Genomic DNA, 23,758 nt, shown 5'->3' with positions numbered 1-23,758 from the left:
TGCACCACTTATTTCCTCCCATACACTGATTTATATCCGTCAGAACACTTAAGGCATCCTCTGGTAATTATCAACTTGTCTGTCTCCCCATCTTTGAATATAAGCTCTTTGAAGACAAAGACTATAAATCAGATCTGTGAATTGCTTAGGCCCAGCACAAAACACAGCACAGCATTTATGCACATCAAATATTTATTGAATGCATGCCAGAATGATGGGTGTGTAGTTTGCAATGAATTCTTGGGAATAATTTATTGACTAACAAGTATATCAATGAAATGTCACTATCCTTTCTGTAAAATTATTTTGTCAATAAAGATTAATCTAAAGCGTTTTTTTAACTATAGTCTAGCAAATTATCCTTTTTTTCAGATAGCTCGTTTTAAGCTAATTGTCTATAGTTGACAATGATGATAATTTTTCCTATTTAATTAAAAAACATTATTTCCTTGAAACTGTGAACTTTTTAAAAGATAAATCTTTTCACTCCCATATTTGCATGTGCTTGTTCCTACTAGATGGATATTTATGTCTAATTTTTTTCATAGATGGATGATTAATTGTACTCCCCCTTAGGGAACAATATTGAAAGATTATTACCTGCCTTAATTTTTCTCTACATCCACAACATGCTCCACCCCAAATTGGAGAAATATTGATAACTGTAGTGAGCCTGAATTCCATTGACCTCTTTTTTTATATTTATTTATTTGTTTATTTGGTTGCACTGGGTGTTAGTTGCAGCAGGCGGGCTCCTTAGTTGCGGCTCATCAGCTCCTTAGTTGCAGCATGCAGACTCTTTAGTTGTGGTTTGCCGGTTCCTCAGTTGTGGCATGCAAACTCTTAGTTACATCATGGATGTGGGATCCAGTTCCCCGACCAGGGATCGAACCTGAGCCCCCTGCATTGGGAACATGGAGTCGTATCCACTGTGCCACCAGGGAAGTCCCCATTGACCTCTTAGGTTCAGACTTTTCCTCCACTTCATTCACTAGGACCTGCCTTCTTAAAACAATATTTGTTGTTATTTACTATCACTGTCAATGATACTGGCTTCTCCAGACTACTAGGAAAGCTTGCATTTTCCCAACTTCTCTATTTGTGACAATTGTAGCACTAGAAGTTCATTTACCAAAGGGTAAGGAGTAGTAGAAAGCCCATGTTGGCCTTAAGGCAAAGCAGAACAGTCACATATTTTTGTGCTATTTTGCCCCACACAAAGGTATCTGTCATAGGGGCCACTAAAGGCTGAAATATAGCCCAAGCTTGACTTTCCAAAACCTATGGCCTGCAGGGCAAAGGCCAGAGGGATGCCTTATGTTCATTCATAGGAATATACATCATGTGCATTCCTGTATCAAATCTACCATTCTGGATTCCTTTGTCTATTTGCATTTGGTTCAAAACCAATGGTTAAAAGATGTCATTAATTAGTTAATTTTAAATCACACACCAGGCAGTAAAGCTAAGGGAAACTTAATTTTCAGTACCATGTCATTATCTGAGATATTTTTTTTATCTAAAATAATTGTCACAGTCTATAAATATCTTTTCTCATGTTTAATCTTAGACATGCAAATTTGGCTATACTACTTAGTGATGAAAAAGTTTTAGGATCTCTATGCTAGTCATATGCATATGCTAAACATATCTTTGTTTATGTATACAATCACACATGTTCTATTTTTAATGTTATACAGTCCTAGAAGGAAGACTGGTCTATTGTTTTATAAATAACTTTTGCCTCTTCTTAGAAAAGTAATAGTATCAACTTAATTATACATTGCTCTATTTGAAGCATATTTATGTTTTTGCATAAGAAAGGGCCAAATCTTGCAAATTAATCTGATTAAAAATGATGGTAACCTAAAACTTATTGTAAAATTTTATTATAATGAAATGCTCATGTTTTGGGATGCTATTTTTACTCATCAAGCATTTAAAATACTCAGTTCCCTCTGCAGAATGTTGTTTGGATAAGGGAAAACAGTAAAGTGAGGTTGAATACCAGCTGTTTAATTAACACCACTCACCTAGCCTACTTCAAATAGCATAATACTCTCATAGAAGAAAGAATTTTCTGTCAGTATTTCATTTAAAATATACAGTAAATACTTCTAAATGATTTAATGACTCTGCATTGCAAATCAGTTAGTACATAAAATGAACAGAGACTATGCTTATTTCCTAGTTGGTTTTACAAAAATAGTGATAGGTCAAGAAAACAAGCTTGGGATATTGTAGGATAAATAAACACAATGTAAACAGAACCACGTTCACATATTTCTCTACAAATCTGGTTATTTTGTTTTCTTTCTATATACAAGATCAGAATGTAATGTACTTGTCAATATAAAGCAAACCCATAACTATTTTCCAATTAAACTCTTCTTTACTGCCTTTGTCTGAGTTGCAGCTCCTCAACTTATTAGCCATGGCAGTTTGGAAAATTAATTCTTAGTTTCCTAATGTTTAAAATCTGCATAATACTAGAGATTTATCTTCCCAGGGTGTTGGGGGGATTAACTGAGATAAGCCATGTAAAATGTATTGCTTAGAGTTAGATACATTGAAAATGACCAGTAAGTGTTAACTATCATTATCATGATTATTTTTGAAAGCACTAGACATTTCTAATCACCTTATTTTATAAACTCCTATTTCTTGCTAAAAATTGAAATGTGTAAGAAATATAAAAATGATGGTCCAAATTGCCTTCTATCCTTGTTAGTGATAGTGGATACCTTTGTAAGAGAGTACACTTATACAATTATTTTTAAAAATCAAATAAATTTTCCTTCTCTACTTGGACTACTCTTTAAGAGATGATTCAAAGCTTCTGGAATGTCTGTATTAACATTATATTTAATTAAGCCTTAAAAATAAGGCAGATTATATTACTTTTCTTCTAGGCTTGCTATATGTTATTTAAGATGTTGATATGTAGTATGGGAATATTTTTGTGGCAAATTTTTCATTTCCACAGATCATGTAGCCACATTAAGCTTTAGGACCAAAACCAAGAAAAGATATTAAGATTCTTAAATATTTTCAATATATTTAAATATCTATTTTGATTTAAATAGGTATAAACACAAACAATGCCAAAGATTACAGGCAGGCATTAGACATATACTTCCCTGTTCATCTAATGTCCAAGCAAAAACAGCTACAAAGGGCAACAATGATATACAATACAAAAGTTTAAACCAAAGAATGGCCTAGAGAAACCAAAATATCTGAATGAATAGTAAACCAGTTAAGTACACTATTTTGCCCACAAAACCAATAAACTCCATATTTCATTCATTAAAAAAAATTAATTAATATACTTAGTGTTTTTTCTACTACATATTAGGAGATAAAGGAAGTTGAAAACGCTATTGGTTACTTAGAATGTGTCATGTATTGTATTCAGCACTAGACACTAAATCATTGATTTCTCACATCAGTGTTAGATATTATGCATGTATCTTATATAATACTCTCAACAAATGTGAGTTGCATTCTTAATTCTATAAAGAAAAATCAGAATCCTTCCCTTTAAAAACATACCCAAAGTGGCAAAAGTAGAAAGTATCTAGGAAAAAGCCTAGATAAAAACTCATGACTCTCTGATGCTAAAGCTTGGAGGCCTCCTTTTAATAAAACTCTTCTCCAATTGAAGTTCAGTGCACAAAAAGAGATTAATAATCTACTTTATTAGATATGACCAAATATTTAAATGCTCTATGACATATACTAAATGTATCTCCTTTTATTTAGTGACTCTATTATTGTGCAGTCATACCATGAGGTTAGTCAAAAGGTGCCAGGGGGCTTCCCTGGTGGCGCAGTGGTTGGGAGTCTGCCTGCCGATGCAGGGGACATGGGTTCGTGACCTGGTACGGGAACATCCCACATGCCGCGGAGCGGCTAGGCCCGTGAGCCATGGACGCTGGGCCTGCGTGTCCGGAGCCTGTACTCCGCAACGGGAGAGGCCACAACAATGAGAGGCCCACGTACCGAAAAAAAAAAAAAAAAAAAAAAAAAAAAGGGTGCCAGGGTCTTGGGAAGTGATGAGGCTTAGTTATGACTGAGACATATGTGTAATGGGCAAAATGGGAAGAGGAAGATTAGAGGGTGAATTCAGGAATAATTATCAATAATCTTCCTCATTTCTCCTGATCATATCATAATGAATAGGAATGTAATAGTTTGTAGTCACTTAACCATCTGATCTTTATAATTTTCATGCAGAAAGTTGTGACTTTTGCATATGTACATAGTTCTAGATACCATTCCCCATGCATAAAATATTGCTTGACTTTCTAATTCCACTGCAATATTATTTGTGCCCCTTATGTCTTTATATCTAAAAAGAGAGGATACATATTTTTCAGGTTTATAATTTAATCAAGTTGTAATTATGCTTTAATGGAATTATGTGTGCATCCTGATTATTTTATACATGCATCCAACCACTACTGTGAGCAGATCAAGGGCAGAGAATGCCTATCATAGTGTTGGTCACATAGTAGGAATGGTAAAAATAGATCTGATGAAAGGAAGAAAAAGTTAAGGGAAAGAAAAATGAAATAAAATGTAAACATTTAAGGTTTGATGGTTAAAAGGAATTCTAAATGAAAAATAACAGTATTTCCAAACAAAAGAATTGCTTTCCTAGACTGTTAATAACTTTCAAAGATATTTATTTTTATTTTTATGAACTATAGAACATTTAGAATATGTGTAATTATAACAAATAATTGAGATAGTGTGTGATAAATAATTTCAGAAAGAATACAGAATACACACATTGTCAGTTTTGGCATGTCTAACACTGGAAGCTAAAGTATGAAAAGGAAAACCATAAATTAGAATTTTCGTGGAATTACTTTTTTAAACTACACTACAACATAGTTATGTTAAGGATTTTAATTATAAAGTAATTAAGTTTATAAGACCATTATTTGAGAATTTATGGTAATTAACAAACGAAAGACACTTCTGCAAAACCGTCTTAAAGCCTCACACCTGACACCAAATGCACAGTTTTAATCCAAAGGTGAAAGTGTAATTAATGAAATGACAATGAGGTTTGTAAACTTGATGATAATTTTAATTTCACACAAAAACACTGAATGTAAGAAACTATCAATGCCTTCTAAAGAGCATTTAATACTTTCCAAGTATCTTAAAGGCAGCAGTATATTTCCATTTTTCTCATGTGTCAGATATCAGAGAAAAAATAATTTAGTCTTCAGTGCTTCTTATCTTCCCACTAAGAAAAATAAGGAAAAATAGTTCGAGTTACATTCATTGTAAGGTTTTCACTATGATATTCTAGGAATTTAAACAATGTTATTCAAATATGTTTGCAGAATCATATGTATATGGAATTATTATATATTTATATCTAAGGAATTTTGATGGGGGACACATTTTGAAAATCATTATATTATAAATGAATATAGTTCAGGGTAAAATGTCATAATTAATTGTACACTATAAAATTAGGTTTTATCAATATTGGCATATTTCTTAAGGAGATATACCTTGGAAATATTGCAGGTTCGTTTCCAGACCACCATGATAAAGCAAATATTGCAATAAAGAGAATCGTGAATTTTTTGGTTTCCTAGTGAATGTAAAAGTTATGTTTGCATTATACTCTAGTGTATTAAGTGTGCAGTAGCATTATGTCTAAAAATGTGCATAACTTAATTTAAAAACTTTATTGCAAAAAAAAAAAGCTAACCATTATCTGAGCCTTCAATGTGTAATGGTAGTAACATCAAAGACAACTGATCACAGATCACCATAACAAATATAATAATAATGAAAAAATCTGAAATATTGCGAGAATTTCCAAAATGTGACACTGAGTCAGGAAGTGAGCAAATGCTGTTAGAAAAATGATGCTGATAGACTTGCTTAACACAGGGTTGCCACATACCTTTAATTTGTAAAAAAACACAATCTTTTTGAAGCACAATAAAATGAAATATGCCTGTAATTATTTTCTAGTTGAAGAGAGGGAACGGGTGATGGGAAGAGAGCCAGTATAAAAGATGAGTACAGTTCCAATCCTGAAGGTATACTGTGTCATATCAGATTTAATGATCCTGCAATTTTAGGAGTTCTACTCCCCAGAAACAGGTTTCTACAAAAAGCAAGACACATATCTAATCAAAATATCAGTTGACCTTAGGGTTTATACCTTAGCTAATTTTTTTCTATCTATAATTAGAATTACTCTTGTAGGGCTTCCCTGGTGGCACACAGGTTGAGAGTCTGCCTGCCAGTGCAGGGGACACGGGTTCGTGCCCCGGTCAGGGAGGATCCCATATGCCGTGGAGCGGCTGGACCCGTGAGCCATGGCTGCTGAGCCTGCGCGTCCAGAGCCTGTGCTCCGCGGCGGGAGAGGCCACAACGGTGAGAGGCCCGTGTACAGCAAAAAAAAAAAAAAAAAAAAAAAGAATTACTCTTGTAATATCAATTCATACTACTTACAAAAGCATCTAGGATAGAAATATAGCTTTGCAGATAGCACTTTTCTGAATTGGAAATCTAGTATTTTTATATTAATTGACATTTTCCAATTGCTCTAATTTGCTAAATTAATGGAATTGTAATATAGTTTTATATAGCTTTCAATTTATTTGAAGTAAACTTTTAAGAATAACATATTTATAAATTAGAAGCATAAAGTTCAGTTGAATTATTCATTTGTGTAGTTTTAATGTTTTTCCTCTAAAGTCCAACTTTCTCTACACTACCAAACAACACGCAATTTGTTTGTAATTATTTAAAATGAGATGTCCTCTATCTTAATATATTGTCTACATCCTAATGTTGTCACAGTAGTTTCAGTATAGAGCTTTGATTTCATGTCATATCGACACGAGATAGCAAACAACTATGTTCTATTAGAACAGAGGCATGGACATGAAAGTTAGTCTCATTCACAGCAGACAATTAAAGTGAAGAATATATAGCAATAACTGTGCTGCACAGAATAGAGAGTGGTATTGTGTTAGTACACTATTTTATCATTTGAAGTGAGATTTTTACATTTGTTGCATTAAAATATTTGAAATTCAATCCTACCTTGTATTTCTATAGACTGTAAGAACATGTAAGCAAATGTAGAAAATAATCCATAATAGTTCTTTTCAGATTTCTCAGAATTTCAGAATAAGAATAAGATCCATATTTTCTCAATTTATTTCCGGTCATAGGTTATGTCTTAATTGAACCCTGGCTAATCATAAATTCCTGCGAATATTTTCTATATGCCATGCACTTCTGTCCTACGTGCTCTATATAATCCTTGCAACAGCTTGACAAGGTAAGTTTTGTTATTATCCTGAGTTTGAAGATAAGGGAATTCAGGTACAGAGAGGTTAGATCACTTGTCAGCAACAAACAGCCAATAAATGACAGAAACAAGTTTCAAACTCAGGCAGTCTAGGCCATGTTGTTATGCTTTACCACACACTGTTTCTTTAGGTCCCATTTTTCCACATACAAGTATAGAAAGGAGTAAATCCAGATTTTGTGGAGGCCTGAAAATGATACAATTTTGGTGGGTCAACCTTAAGAAAATGAATACAAAATTGTAAATATTATATTAGTTATGAAAATGAATATATATTTAAAATGACAAAAGAAATCACAGCAAATAAAGCTGAAAATGCCAAAAACATCACAAAATTCAGAATAACAGAACAATCTGTTTACTAATTAACTGCCTAATAGCCACCTAAGATGTATAACTTCACTATTTTTGATCACCTCTTTATAGGATAAAGATTTCATAATATCTTTTCTATATAGATACTAGGAAGGAAATTCAGTACTACCACTAGCATTTTTTTTTAACATCTTTATTGGAGTATAATTGCTTTACAGTTGTGTGTTAGTTTCTGCTTTATAAAAAAGTGAATCAATAATACATATACATATATCCCCATATCTCTTCCTTCTTGCGTCTCCCTCCCTCCCACCCTCCCTATCCCACCCCTCTAGGTGGTCACAGAGCATCAAGCTGATCTTCCTGTGCTCTGCAGCTGCTTCCCACTAGCTATCTATTTTACATTTGGTAGTGTATATATGTCCATGCCACTTTCTCACTTCATCCCAGCTTACCCTTCACCCTCCCCATATCCTCAAGTCCCTTCTCTAGTAGGTCTGCATCTTTATTCCCGTCTTGCCCCTAGGTTCTTCATGTCGATTTTGGTTTTTTTTTTTTTTTAGATTCCATATATATGTGTTAGCATATGGTATTTGTTTTTCTCTTTCTGACTTACTTCACTCTGTATGACAGACTCTAGGTCCATCCACCTCACAACAAATAACTCAATTTCATTTTCTTTTAATGGCTGAGTAATATTCCATGGTATATATGTGTCACATCTTCTTTATCCATTCATCGGTTGATGGACACTTAGGTTGCTTCCATATCCTGGCTATTGTAAATAGAGCTGAAATGAACATTGTGGTACATGACTCTTTTTGAATTCTGGTTTTCTTAGGGTATATGCCCAGTAGTGGGATTGCTGGGTCATATGGTAGTTCTATTTTCAGTTTTTTGAGGAACCTCCATACTGTTCTCCATAATGGCTGTATCAATTTACATTCCCACCAACAGTGCAAGAGGGTTACCTTTTCTCCACACCCTCTCCAGCATTTATTGTTTGTAGACTTTTTTGATGATGGCCATTCTGACTGGGGTACCACTAGCATTCTTGATTCAAAAAAATATTGTCTATAGTTTGTATCCATAAACATCCTACTTCACAGATACACACATTTTGTAGTACTACTGCATAATTTTACCTTACAAAGCAAAGAAATATGGTAAATTTAATGTTGTGATATTCTTTCCTCACTTTCTCCCGTGCAGTTAAAAACAACCAACCAACCCCATTATACTCTTTATTTTGACAAATAGTCTAAGTGAGCAAATATTGGTGAGTCTGGCCTTGCCTTCTACTGATACTCAATGACAGGTATCAAAGTTTGATTAGTAATTCTTTGCTGCATTATGCCATGAAATATTAGTCTTATTTATTATTGGAAAGAGAGTAATTAGTGCCTTTAAATTTAATCAGATTAGATTCCAGAAAACCTAGATTTGATTTAGAAAACTCCCACTTAATATTCTGTTCCTATAGAACCAATTCTAGTACAAAATTTTTATGAGAGGGTTCAGAGAAACAGGACCAGTAGGATATATCTATACCTATATCAATTTTATACCGATATCTAATCTATATATGTATATATATGTGAATGTATATGTACACATATATCTCCTTCTCTCTATTATCTATCATATTATCTACCTATATGAGACATTTATTAGAATGAATTGGTTTACACAGTTGTGAAGTTTGGCTCAGCAATTCTGAAATCTGTACAGAAAGCTGTAAGGAATGGAAGATCAGGACAAGCTGGAACCCCACAGACATGGGATGAACTTATAATTTTCAGGCTGGAATTTCTTCTTACCTTAAGTGAATCTTAAACATTATGGAGTCAAGTATTGGTGATCTTCAAACTATATACTGTAATGAATACCTAGGATAAATTATTGAGTTAGAAGAATGCCACTTATTAGCACAATTTGCTTCATTCAACTGTGTCAGATTATCTTTACTGAATTATGTATCTTTTATAATTGATGTGCTTCTGTCAGAGTGCCTAATTCCTTATCATTTACTTGTTTTGTTTTGGCCCTCCATTCCCACTGAATGGCTATATGTAGAGAAAAACAAAACAAAGCAAAAACAAACAAAAATCTGTAGTGAAATTATTATGTGAAATCAACTAAAAAATTACTACTACTGGCTTGAATGATCAAATAATATTTTCAGTGGTAGATATATTCATGATATACAATATATGGGAGAACCAAACATGGATAAATGTTGATTTATATATATATTTATTTATTCATACATCACAATACAAAATTTTGTTTGACTCTTAATGTCCTCTTTCAGAATTCTACTTTTATCTAATATAATCTCAATATAAAAGTATAATTTTTAACATGTTGGAATATAATTGCTTTACACTGAGCACAGATTAAAAAAAATTAACTCTGTGAGGAAGTCAACATGATGGCAAAACTAGTCCAAAGGAAGATATGAGAAATTCATGTATTTTCAATTAAAAAAGTATGCTGGAATATGATTGTTAAATGAGAGAAAAAATTTAATGTTCTAAAGGATAATAAAGACATAATTGTCAGATTATCAGTTCCACTTGACAAAAATCCTTGAAACCTCATTCAACAAAAATTATTTGTATCTTGTCAGTTTTCAACAATTTAACATCTAACTTTAATGAGTGGACCTAAATCGGTAGTAAATAATAAATTAGACAATGTTATACTCCCTTGGAGAAAAATGTAACTCTTTGGCAAACTTGTTACACAACACTCTAATAAAACCATAAAGACATGTATTTGCCTTATTTTTAAAATGGTTTTTCTTAATATTAGACCATCAACAACCAGTGCCATTATATATATTTTTTCTGCATAGAAAGGACATACCTCCAAGTTAATATCTATCTTAGCAGTGTCCATAATATTTTCTCTGTACATTTTATGTTTTCAAATTTTAACAATAGATGCTATCAGTTACTGGAAATTTTATACTTGTGTAGCCAAAAGCAAAAAAGAAAGAATAGAATAAAAAAACTAGAACAAAATTATATGTGGATACACAGAGACTGAGTGTTATATGTATAGGTATACAATAAAATCTCATGAAAGAATTTATTGGCATAATGCAAGGAGATCCAGCTTCTGGGACACACAGGATTTCAGATAAAAGAGAAAAGGCTTTATTTATAATCCATATTATTACATGACAGTCATAAGTTCTGTCCAGATAATGTTTGGGATTGATTATATTAAAACAAACAAACAAAGAGAAACAAACTGCAGTGTCCTATTTCTTGATATTAAGCTTTTAATTGTAATTCCTGCTTATCTTTGGGGATGCAGGACTTTTAAAAATGTAAATTGTGTCTTGACCTTGGTACCTGGCATGTTCCATGTCAGAGAGAGCTAGGCTAAACTAGGTTTTAAAATATCAGTTTGAATTTTTCAAGTGTTATCTCAATATGGTCTCTTGGAAACAAATGAATCTCCAAAAATGTGTCTTTAATATCAGGCACTGTTGCACACTATTGGAGAATCTATTTGGGGCAGTGTTGTTTATAGAGTTGTCTATAATAATTTTTATAGAAGTGAGTGTGGCTTACCTTTTTCTTTTCTTTTTTTGTTGTTTACTTTTTATATACTCTTACATGATAATTGCCTCTTCTGCTTATACTTAAGGATACCTTTTTTAAAATGGAAATAGTGCAATCAGGAACAATAGTAAATTCTAAGCATTACTCAAATGGAAAAAATGCTACAGGTGAAATAAAGGTGCATTGATGATTATTGAATTCAGCAGGAAACATCATTCTATTACCAAAATTTCTTTGAGATTTGTGAAACTGGTTTATTTGACTAAAGTATGTTGCCAAAATCTTGGCCTTTGTGTACTGATGCCGAACAGAAATACGGAGACAAAGTTATGCAGGAGAGAGAAAGAGTAGCTTTATTTCTTTGCAAGGCAAAGAGGGAATACAGTTGGCTAGTGCCTCAAGAACTGTGCCTCCTCCCTGGGGGATAGGGAGAGGTTATATAGTCAGGACTTTTGGTCAGAGGTATGTGATAGGATCAAGGCAGTAACAGTCTTGCATTCTTCTTTCTTTTGCAAAGATTCAAAAGGGTGGATTTGCTGACAAGATTAGGGTGTGTGCAGGGTTTCAGGTTGTTGGGTCTCCTAATCCTGATGAGCTTCTCTGGTCACTTTAATCTTGCCTCAGGTGGTTTCATGGCTGCTCCTCCCTTGATTAGCAACCATTTGAATCTGCCCTTTGTAACTCAAGGAAGGTCATGGAGGCTGGAGTCTTGCCTAAAGAAACAGGCGACAAAAAGGCCTCTGTGCCCAGGAGCCCCACAGGGCCCTGCTTGGCATCAAGTATGCTTGAAGGTTAACAGTTTTTAACAAAAGATCACGTTTGAGTGGGACTATTTCAGATTTGGAAAGTACTTTCAATATTTGAATAATGACTGTGAACATTAAATTGGAGAACAAGCCAGTGTTTGATTAATACAATTTAAGCGGGCTTGATGCTATACCTATGTACTAATGCAACTATGCAGGGATTTGCCTAATGGTGAAAAGGACTATTTCAGGCAACATAGAGCAGATTGCCAGCCAAGTTTACTATTCCCCTTGGGTGTCTCCCTCTCTCTCTTTCTCTCCTTCTCTTTCTCTCTCTTTTTCTCTCTCTCTCATTTTCTCTATTTCTCTGTCTCTGACTGTGTTTCTGTCTCTACAAATGATTTTTATAACGAGAGTCAAAGTATAAACTACATAACGAGCAAAGATCAGACAGCTTTGTCTATAGTTTATGGATAGAGCCTGTCACATTCCTCTTAGCTTTCACAATTGTAAAATGAAATTATTCATTTCCTTATTTGTAAAGACTTTCTAGTATTCCCATTTTTCTAAGGCTTTAATGAATTGGTGTTTCTCTCACACACTAAAACCTAGGTTAAAATAAAACACCCTCTGTGCCTGTCTGCCTTTTCTTTAGTTCTAGGAATTCCAATTGAGATATTAAAGCCTGGTACAATAGGATTACTGGCAATCAGAAGAATAGATGGTTTATAAGGCAGAAAAGCAGATAAATAGTAAATTATTTTCTAAAAAGTGAAAGGTGAAGAATAAGAAAAGAGTAAAAGTAAAGTAATAAAATGTTGGAGAGAACAAAAGTGAAGTCATGGTATGAAGTGATTGTAAGGTATAAATCATTATTTCAAGATTCTCTTCATGAGATAAAATATTGAAATACTTTTTTAAATACAAGAAGAGAATAGAGGACTGGGCAAGGATCCATCTAGAAGTTCCAAAGGCCAAACCCACACTCAAAGTTAAAATTTTCATAGTTATATGGCGGTTTACCAAAAAGGAGAACACCGCTGTTTCCCAGTACCTCACTGGCAACTGCACCCTAATTAATATTGTTATATTTATATTAAAAAAATATGAAAAAATTTAACTTTGTCACATACAGCATAGGGTCTATTTAGAACCAGATGTTGCAAGATCCCCTTACTAGAAAAATATAACTACACATTAACAGTTTAATATAAAACCTTACTGAAATAGATAATAAATATACTTATTTAAATATATTTGAGGGAAGTATATTGAAGTATAAAAATCATTAGTTTTCAAATAATTATAACAAATTGAACAGACGTGTAACTGTGTCCTATATTAAGAATAAAATATATCTAGCACTCCCAATGTATGTCCCTTCTAATCACTACTCCCAACTTCTTCAAAGGTTATGGATATATGGATACATATTATGCTTGCTAATAATATCGATATAATTTTGCCTGTATTTGAATATGAATGGAACCATAGGATATGTATGGTTTTGTGTTTGTCTTTTTGCTCCAATATTCTTATGTGTGTGTTTTTAATATTATACACTAAAACTACATATAACAGCAGTTCTTTCATTTTTCTTCCAAATAATATTCTTTTATGTAACTATACCACAATGGATTTATCCATTTTATTAATGTGCATTTATGTTGTTTCCAGGTTTTTTTAGTACAAATATAACAGCTACATATATTTTAATACAAGTTTTTTTTTCACAGAAATGCACATATTTATTGGGATTACTGGGTCAATTTCTGTATATGGATATGATCAGATTTAGTAACACCAAACATTTTACAAATTGGTGTACTAATTTATAGACCTTCCAATTGTTCCAAATTCTCATCAATAATTAGTATTGTCTGTATTTTATATGAACTATCTGGTGAGTGTGTAGTGTCATTTCATGGTGGTTTTAAATTACTTATTTCTTTTTCCTGATAACTAATAAGGTTGAATACTTGGTTAGTGCTTTCAAACCTTGAGCATCCACTTTTGGGGAGAATTCAGAATCTTTTGACAGTTTTAAAAAATTGGTAACCAATCTTTTAATTTTATTTTTCCAACTTTTTTTCTTTTTATTTTTAAAATTTTTATTGGAGTATAGTTTTTTTTTCTTTTTTATTTCTTATTTAATTTTTAAATTTTTATTGGAGCAAAGTTGATTTACAATGTTATGTTAGTATCAGGTGTACAACAAAGTGAATCAGTTATACACATACATATACACAATTTTTTTTTTATTCTTTTCTCAAATAGGCCATTACAGAGTATGAGTAGAGTTCCCTGTGCTACACAGCAGGTTCTTATTAGTTACCTAATTTAGATATAGTAGTGTGTATATGTCAGTCCCAATCTCCCAATTTATTCCTCCTATCCCATCCCCTGGTAACCATAAGTTTGTTTTATACATCTGTGACTCTACATCTGTTTTGTAAATAAGTTCATTTGTACCCTTTTTTTTTAGATTCTGCGTATAAGTGAAATCATATGATATTTGTCTTCCTGTGTCTGACATGCTTCACTCAGTATAATAATCTGTAAGTGCATCCATGTTACTGTAAATGGCATCATTTTGTTCTTTTTTATGGCTGAGTTATATTCCATTGTATATATGTACCACATCTTCTTTAACCATTCCTCTGTTGATGAACATTTAGGTTGCTTCCATGTCTCAGCTATTGTAAATACTGCAGCAGTGAATACTGGAGTGCATGTATCTTTTCCATTTATGGTTGTCTCCGGATATATGTCAGGAGTGGGATTGCTGGATCATATCGTAGTTCTATTTTTAGTTTTTTAAGCCTCCTCCATACTGTTCTCCATAGTGGGTGTATCACTTTACATTCCCACCAACAGTGCAAGAGAGTTCCATTTACTCCACACCCCCTCCAGCCTGTACTGTTTGTAGATTTTTTGATGATGGCCATTCTGATCAGTGTGAGGTGATATCTCATTGTAGTTTTGATTTGCATTTCTCTAATACTTAGTGATAGTGAGCATCTTTTCATGTGCTTTTTGACCATCTGTATGTCTTTGGAGAAATGTCTATTTAGATCTTCTACCCATTTTTTGATTGGGTTGTTTTTGTTATTTTTTTTTTATATTGAGCTGTATGAGCTGTTTGTATATTTTGGAGATTACTCCCTTGTCAGTTGCTTCATTTGCAAATATTTTCTCCCATTCTGAGGGTTGTCTTTTCATCTTGTTTATGGTTTCCTTTGCTGTTCAGAAACTTTTAAGTTTAATTAGGTCCCATTTGTTTATTTTTGTTCTTATTTTCATTACTCTAGGAGGTGGATCATAAAGATCTTGCTGCCATTTATGTCAAAGAGTGTTCTGCCTATGTTTTCCTCTAAGAATTTTATAGTGTCTGGCCTTACAGTTAGGTCTTTAATTCATTTTGAGTTTATTTTCGTGTATAGTGTTAGGGAGTGTTCTAATTTCATTCTTTTACATGTAGCTGTCTAGTTTTCTCAGCACAATTTATCGAAGAGACTGTCTTTTTTCCATTGTATGTTCTTGCCTCCTTTGTCATAGATTAGGTTACCATAGGTATGGAGATTTATCTCTGGGCTTTCTACCCTGTTCCATTGATCTATATTTCTGTTTTTGTGCCAGTACCATATTGTTTTGATGAGTGTAGCTTTGTAGTATAGTCTGAAGTCAAGGAGCCTGATTCCTCCAGCTCTGTTTTTCATTCTCAAGTTTCCTTTGGTTATTTAGGGTCTTTTGTGTTTCCATACAAATTGTGAATTTTTTTGTACTATTTCTGTGAAGAATGCCATTGGTAGGCTGATAGAGATTGCACTGAATCTATAGATTGCTTTCAGTAGTATAGCCATTTTGACAATACTGATTCTTCCAATCCAAGAACGTGGTATATCTTTCCATCTGTTTGTGTTGTCTTTGATTTCTTTCATCAGTATGTTTTTTTTTCTTTTACTTATTTAGTAAGGTCTCAAACTTTTCTTTTTTATAATATTTATTCATTTAGCCTGCATTGGGTTTACAATGCTGCCCACAGGTTTTCCCTAGTTGCAGAGAGCAGGGGCTACTCTTCATTGCAGTGCTCCGGCTTCTCACTGCAGTGGCTTCTCTTATTGCAGAGCACGGGCTCTAGGGGCATGGGCTTCAGTAGTTGTGGCACACTGGCTCAGTAGTTGTAGCTTGCAGGCTCTAGAGCACAGTTCCAGTGGTTGTGGTTCATGGGCTTAGTTGCTCTGCGGCATGTGGGATCTTCACAGACCAGGGCTTGAAAGAATGTCCCCTGAATTGGCAGGTGGATTTTTAACCATCTTTCATCAGTATCTTATAGTTTTTTGAGTATAGGATTTTTGCCTCCTTAGGTAGGTTATTCCTAGGTATTTTATTCTTTTTGTTGGTATGGTAAATGAGATTGTTTCCTTAATTTCTTCTCTGATCTTTCATTATTGGTGTATAGGAATGAAAGAGATTTCTGCGTATTAATTTTGTATACTGCAACTCTACCAAATTTATCATGAGCACTAGTAGTTTTCTGGTAGCACCTTTAGGGTTTTCTATGTATAGTGTCATGCCATATGTAAACAGTGACAGTTTTACTTCTCCTTTTCCAATTTGGATTCCTTTTATTTCTTTAGAATTTCTTTGTATATATTCAGGATAAGAGTCCACTGTTGAATGTATTATATGGAAAAAGTCCTTTACCACTCTGTCCTTGCCTCTTCACTCTCTTGAGATATGTGTCAATGAGTAGACCTTCCCAATTTTGATGTAGTCAGTCCAAGTTATCAATTTCTTATTTGAATTCTCTGTTCTTTTTTAAAAAAATTATTTTCAAGGTTGGATAATAATCTCTAGTTATCTTACATATGTTTATTGTCTTATTTTTCAATTACATCCTCAATTGATTTATGTTTATAGAATAAAAAAGGATAAGATTGGTATTTTCTTTCTCATGTACCCATATTTATCCATATATGAACCTTTAGATCCAGCACCAATTTTTTTTTAACATCTTTATTGGAGTATAATTGCTTTACAATATTGTGTGGCTCACTCAGGCTGAGGGGAGGGAGCTGAATGCTGGGCAAGCCTGCAGCGGCAGAGGCCATTATGACATTTCAATAGCCTGAGGTGCGCCGTGTGTTCTCCTGGGGAAGTTGTCCCTGGATCACAGGACCCTGGCTCTGGCAGGCTGCACAGGCTCCTGGAAGGGGAGGTGTGGATAGTGACCTGTGCTTGCACACAGGCTTCTTGGTGGCTGCAGCAGCAGCATTAGCATTTCATGCCATCTCTGGTGTCCACGCTGAAAGCCACGGCTCATGCTCATCTCTGAAGCTCATTTAGGCAGTGTTCTGAATCTTCTCTCCTCATGCACCCCAAAACAATGGTCTCTTGACTCTTAGACAGTTCCAGACTTTTTCCCAGAATCTTTCCTGGCTAGCTGTGGTGCAATAGCCCCCTTCAGGCTGTATTCATGCAACCAACCCCAGTCCTCTCCCTCGGATCTGACCTCTGAAGCCTGAGCCTCAGCTCCCAGCCCCCACCTTCCCCACCGGGTGATCAGACAATCCTCTGAGGCTGGTGAGTGCTGGTTGGCACCGATCCTCTGTGTGGAAATCTCTCTGCTTTACCCTCTGCACCTTGTTGCTGCACTCTCCTCCATGGCTCCAAAACTTCCCCCCCTGCCCACCCTAGTGTGTGGAAACTTTTCCTCCCTCACAGCTCCCTCCCAGAGGTGCAGATCCCTTCCCTATTCTTTTGTCTCTGTTTTTTCTTTTGCTCTACCCAGGTATGTGGGGAGTTTCTTGCTTTTGGGGGAGTCTTAGGTCTTCTGCCAGCATTCAGTAGGTGTTCTGTAGGAGCTGTTCCACATGTAGATGTATTTTTGATGTATTTGTGGAGAGGAAGGTGATCTCCATGTCTTACTCCTCCACCAACTTGAAGGTCCTCTCAAACTTGCTCTTTTAAATGTATTGCAAAAATAAATAGCACCACCTCTCTCTTTCACAATTGTTTGGCAAGAACTAGTTGCATGGCTATACATATATAACAACTACAGGGAAGAATTTTAAATAGAGTTTAGCCACAGCCTTTTCTACATACACATTATTGGAGAAGAATAGTATAGGCTGTGAAGAATAGCTAAGAGTCTCAATTACTTCACATAGAATGTGTCCAGTTGTACATAGGAATTCAATTCTACTTGACTCTTGATCCTGTGATCTTCATTATACAAATGGATGAAAAATAAAGGAAGAAATTTTGTATGAATTATTACTTGTCACAGTGTGTCTTCTCGTTGGTGCACCTCTAACCAGTGTCTTTTCTATCAAAGTTTTTAAGTTAGTATGTATTTATAGGATTTAGAAGTTAATTATGTTCCCATAAAGATGGAAACATTTTAATCAGACATTTGAGACATCCATGGCCTTTTAGTTAACCATATTTTAAGGTACTTTAATAAAGCAAAACATGTTAACTGGAAATTTATCAGCAATAGTGATAATTTTATTTCAACAGTTGAGATACACTGTTTCAAATAATAATTAGCTTTATTTTAATACTCATATTTAATTCAAGATAGCTTCAATGAGTTTGATGGGAGAGGGATAATGGCTGACTAGTAAAAATATGAGAAAAAATATAGCTTATGATTAGTGACCCCTCATAGGTGGTATAAACTTAATTTTATATTAAAGTCACAACACTCGATTTTGCCAAAACTCCACTGTATGTGCTGACATTTGAACACTTCCCACCCTGAGTCACATTGGTTATATCTTTACCAGAATATCGAATCTTACACCTGTATAATTTCTAGCCCTCATCCAGTGTATACACTCATTTTTGGATATGGGCAAGAAAATAGTCCCAATATTCTCATTTCAGTTCAATGTCTAGCATCTGCTCAGTTCTTTCCCACAGATCTATCTTCCCAAAGACCATAATTAGTCTTGGTATGGGCACTCCTTAGCTCAAGCAGTGGGGATTTGGAAGGAGTTTACCCCTGTGGGCTGGGATGTCTACAGACATTTATGAGATCCATATGAGGCAAAGCAGAGACTCAGTATGGGCCAGGGTTAGGAAATGGTTCTTCCTTCCCTGCTTCTATGAAAAAAAAGGAGTCTAATAAATAAATAAATCTAACAAACTGTTAAATAAAATATGAGGTACATTTATCAAGGTACAAAAATAGAACATATTTTATTTAACAATGTATTTGCTATACTTATAACATTTATATATTTGGCTATGATATGTGAATCTATTTCTGTGGTCTTGTCCTAGTCCCTGCAAACGTTAGGATTAGAACTGCCTCTTATTTTTTTTTTCACGATGGAAGAAACTTAATTTCTTTTGTTGAAAGAGCATTTCTTGTATCTGTATCCCTCTGTGAAATTATTTATTTCTCCTAAAGTATTGCCTTTTTTTTCTCACCACCATATTCTTTCCAGTCAGTACCTCAGATAGCTACCATTCCCTCAGATAGTTGTCACTGTTGGCAGTAGAAAACAGAGCTCTAAGATCAGCCTCCAACCTACCTTTGCCTCATCATCTTCCTTAAGCACAGAGTTCCACCACTAAATTCTTCTTACATAGAATTTCTGGAGCTGCTACTGATGGAGGCAGACTTTTTTTCTCTACATTTTTTGTATTATACTATAGCTCTCTTAGTCCAGGTATTGCTCTTAAACTTGTATAATTGTTATCTGCATAGTTATTTTAACCCATTCTCTTTTTTTTTTCTTCTGAATCTTCTAAACTGTATTTGGATCTGACAAAATCTTCCTAGAGACAAGGCCCTGAGCAGAGCCTGTCCCCAACATAAAGTTTTACATCAACTGTACACAACAAAATTAGCAGAGTGATCTTTGGCACTAGAATGGGTAACTCCTTAGCTGTTCATACAATATCCAAACTGCACATCACATGACATTAAATTGCTGGTTAACAGTTGAATTTTACATTTAAATTATCTTAAAAAGTTGGAAGTCCTAGCTAAGTTTTTTTGGTATCAATATGCTAACCATATCTAACACTTAGTGCCTGACGTAGAGACTTCTGTAAGAGATTTATTGGAGAGAACACAACTGATAGTACAGTAAAGAAAAACACTTCCAATCTTGGAAGTATATAGTAAAGTGTCTTTGCTGGTTCAACAAGCTGACCCTGAAATGCAGAACTCTTACTTCTTTTATTTATGTAGAGATTTTGCATGGGAGTAGGGCTTTCTTTTGTTTGGACTCCTGGATTTTGGAATACATAATCCATTCTCTTTCATGTAAGCTTCTTGAGGGCATAAACTATATCTCACCTAAGTACACTGCCCCACATACACCCATTTCCTTTCAACGCCCGTTTCCCCATAGTGCGCATACTCTATGAATATCATGCTCTAGTATTTATAAGAAATTTCATCAAACAATGTTGAACAAATAGATAGAGGTATAAATTATTTCCATGGTATTTACTATCCAAAGTATATCATATTTCATGTCATTTTTATCTTTTAGATTTATCTTTAAAAATGAGGATTTGTTGTTAACTTGATTTAGTAGATATAAAACTACAAGAATAAGTCTTTCTTTGAATAAGTTCAATGGAAGTAAACGAAATCTAAAAGCTCTGCTTTGGATTTTTAGAAATGTTATTTTATACATATACCTGCTCTCTTTCTTCTTTCTAACACATTACAGAACCCTAAATTATATTTAACTATGGGTTTTAAAATGTAGTACCTCTTGGATGAATCAGTTATTATAATAAATTGGGCTGAACAAAAATTATCTGTATTGTATGCTCCCCAAATTACCAGTTGCTAAATTATTCCATGGTTAATTAAAATATCATTGGTATGAAGTTTATGAAGCTGTCATGAATATACTGAAGCATTTTTCATAGACTTTTCTTACTGATGAGTGACAAACTTTATTATAGTTAACAGAAATGTGAGTGGCTATGCCTGCCTGATCTAAGTGTAGGATGGATTTTTTGGTAAGCTTGAATGGGAATTTTTGGAATCGTTTTCCTCTACTAAATTCATTAGAAAAATATTTAGTCTTTATGGTTTTGGATTTGACAATCAAACCCATAGTAAATCATGTTTATGTTTTAGTTTTAATATGATATATGCTATTTTTATTCAGCATAAAATGCCTCATGCAATCCACAGAAACTGGAAAATATTTTAATAATTAAAAAATATTTACAATTAAGATGTAGACTAGTGAGTTAAAAATAACCCTGCACTGAGATTTGAAAACACAGTTTCTAACTCTTCCTATTTGTTAATGTGTAATTCTTTTTTAATAATGGCACTTACCTCAAGGATTGTTCTGTGTATAAAATGGTATAATGCAAACTAAGTGCATAATTGTGTTATATGTTCAACAAATGCTAGCTTTCAAAATTATTTTACTGTTAATATTATTATTATTTCACTTTTGTAGTTTTCATATTATTTACCAGTAACATGAGGGTTTGTACTTATTAATCTCTAACATTATCTGTTGTCTTGAAATTCTATTGTGCTATGAGTTATATAAATGTTGGCTTATTATCAGTGAGTCAGTGAGAGATAAGTCTCCGGGTCTTTTTCTTTCTATTTTTTTTTTTAATAAATGCATCTTTTTTTTTAATATATGGGTTTTAAAAAATAAATTTATTTATTTATTTTTGGCTGTGTTGGGTCTTCGTTGCTGCGTGCAGGTTTTCTCTAGTTGCGGCAAACTGGGGCTACTCTTTGTTGCGGTACGTGGGCTTCTCATTGTGGTGGCTCCTCTTGTTGTGAAGCACAGGCTCTAGGCATGCAGGCTTCAGTAGTTGTGGCACGTTGGCTCAGTAGCTGTGTCTTGCGGGCTCTAGAGCGCAGGCTCAATAGTTGTGGCACATGGGCTTAGTTGCTCCGTGGCATGTGGGATCTTCCCGGACCAGGGCTCGAACCTGTGTCCCCTGCATTGGCAGGCAGATTCTTAACCACTGCACCACCAGGGAAGTCCTCTGGGTCTTTTTCTGACTAGCAGCAGAAGTCACTTTTCCTTACTGCTAAATATTCTCATGCATTGCAAGGAAAACGTAAGCTGTAGTTTTACAAATATCTTACCAGAATAAAATTTAAATTTATGAAATCCCATTGATTAACATTTGATCAGGAAATAACATTTAGTTTAGATGAATGTTTTACTTTGCTGTTCTATAAAACTTTATTACAATTTAAATGTCTGTTCTCATTTGTTTAATATGAAAATGATGATAAATGTGTGGGAGAGTTGAGACTTCTACTTGCTTCACTTCTACCTATTAAGATTAAAAACAAACAAACAAACAAGCAAACCCTCTGAAACATGTATTTATTCACTGGCTACTCTGTCACTATACCCCAAATGCTGTGAGTGATGTTTGGCAAGACAAATGAAAGAATATTGTAATAGATGTAAAGAAAAGTGATAGGGGTTAGACATGTAATTATAGAGGTTTTCCAACCTAGATGAGAAATGCTTTTCTGTCTAATATGGGAAAATTGACAAAGAGAAAAGGAAATAGATAAAACAACCTAAGAAAGTTGACACAAATATGATACCACATCACATAGAAATATAAATAAGGATTCATTAATATAAAACTATAGGCAGTGATATACTTACTCTATACACTCTCGAAAAATGTCAAGTATAGCAAATCTCCATAAGCATTAACCAAGGAAACTGGCAGTAGAGCAGGAGCAACTATGCTGGGATGGATTCTAGGGTGTTTTCAGTGCATCTGTTTTCCATATGAGAGGAAAAGGATTAAAGTTTCCTTATTCTCCATATGAGATGAAAGGGATTAAAGAATATGCTAAATGCAGATATATCCAGTTGAGGTCTAGGAGAGGATTAAATAAGCAAATTTAGTTCATAGAATCATATAATTTAAGAAGGGACAATAAAAATCAAATTAGACTTTTCCTTATAAGCTACAGATCAGATGTTATGACTTTTATGAGAAAACAATTATTTAATGACATAAGTACTATAGTAGAAAGTCTGAGAGTCAAAGCTCTAGGGCAAGAAACTTATCCTCTGTGATCCTTATTATAAAATGTACAAAATTGGATGAGAAATCTTAAAATGTGCCACCCCCCCTAAAATATTGACACTTTGGAGACAGAGATCAACTTGAAAAAACATCTCCTGAATCCTTTTCAATATTCTTCATTAATCACCTGTAAAATTAGAATATAATCGAGTTACATTATCTGTTAAATACCTCTAAATAATGTACTTCTGATCTCTTTGAATGATCTATGGTCAAAGGTAACGATTTTGTTATGATAATACATTAATTAGTGGATCCTTATTTTTAGTGGTTGAAGTATATTTAGGACATAAACTACAAACAAACTAAAAGATAAAGGAAAACTTTAAACTCATACATTCAGGAGAAATGTAGCCATGTTATTGTTAAGAAACAACAACAACGATGAAATATTTGTGTGGTGAGTCATGAGAGGAACAGCAGAAGGAGGGGATAGTTCAGAATTGTAGAATGTGAAAATGGAGAGTCTGTTTGCTGATGTTCTGAAGTGGAAATTTACCAGGCAGGTACCCTCCTTATTTAGAAGCCTCAGACTCCGTGGCATGGATGTAACTCTCTCATGAGGGATTCCTTATGAATGAATAATGCAATTTGTACCAAATTATTTTACCACAGTGTAATGATTAGACTAGGAAATGTGGTTGGATCTCAAAACAGCCACATCTACTCTGACC

The sequence above is a fragment of the Mesoplodon mirus genome (genome assembly GCF_964341445.2).
Source record: "Mesoplodon mirus genome assembly, chromosome: 4".
NCBI classification, from domain to species: domain Eukaryota; kingdom Metazoa; phylum Chordata; class Mammalia; order Artiodactyla; family Ziphiidae; genus Mesoplodon; species Mesoplodon mirus.
Note: the sequence above shows the minus strand (reverse complement) of the source record.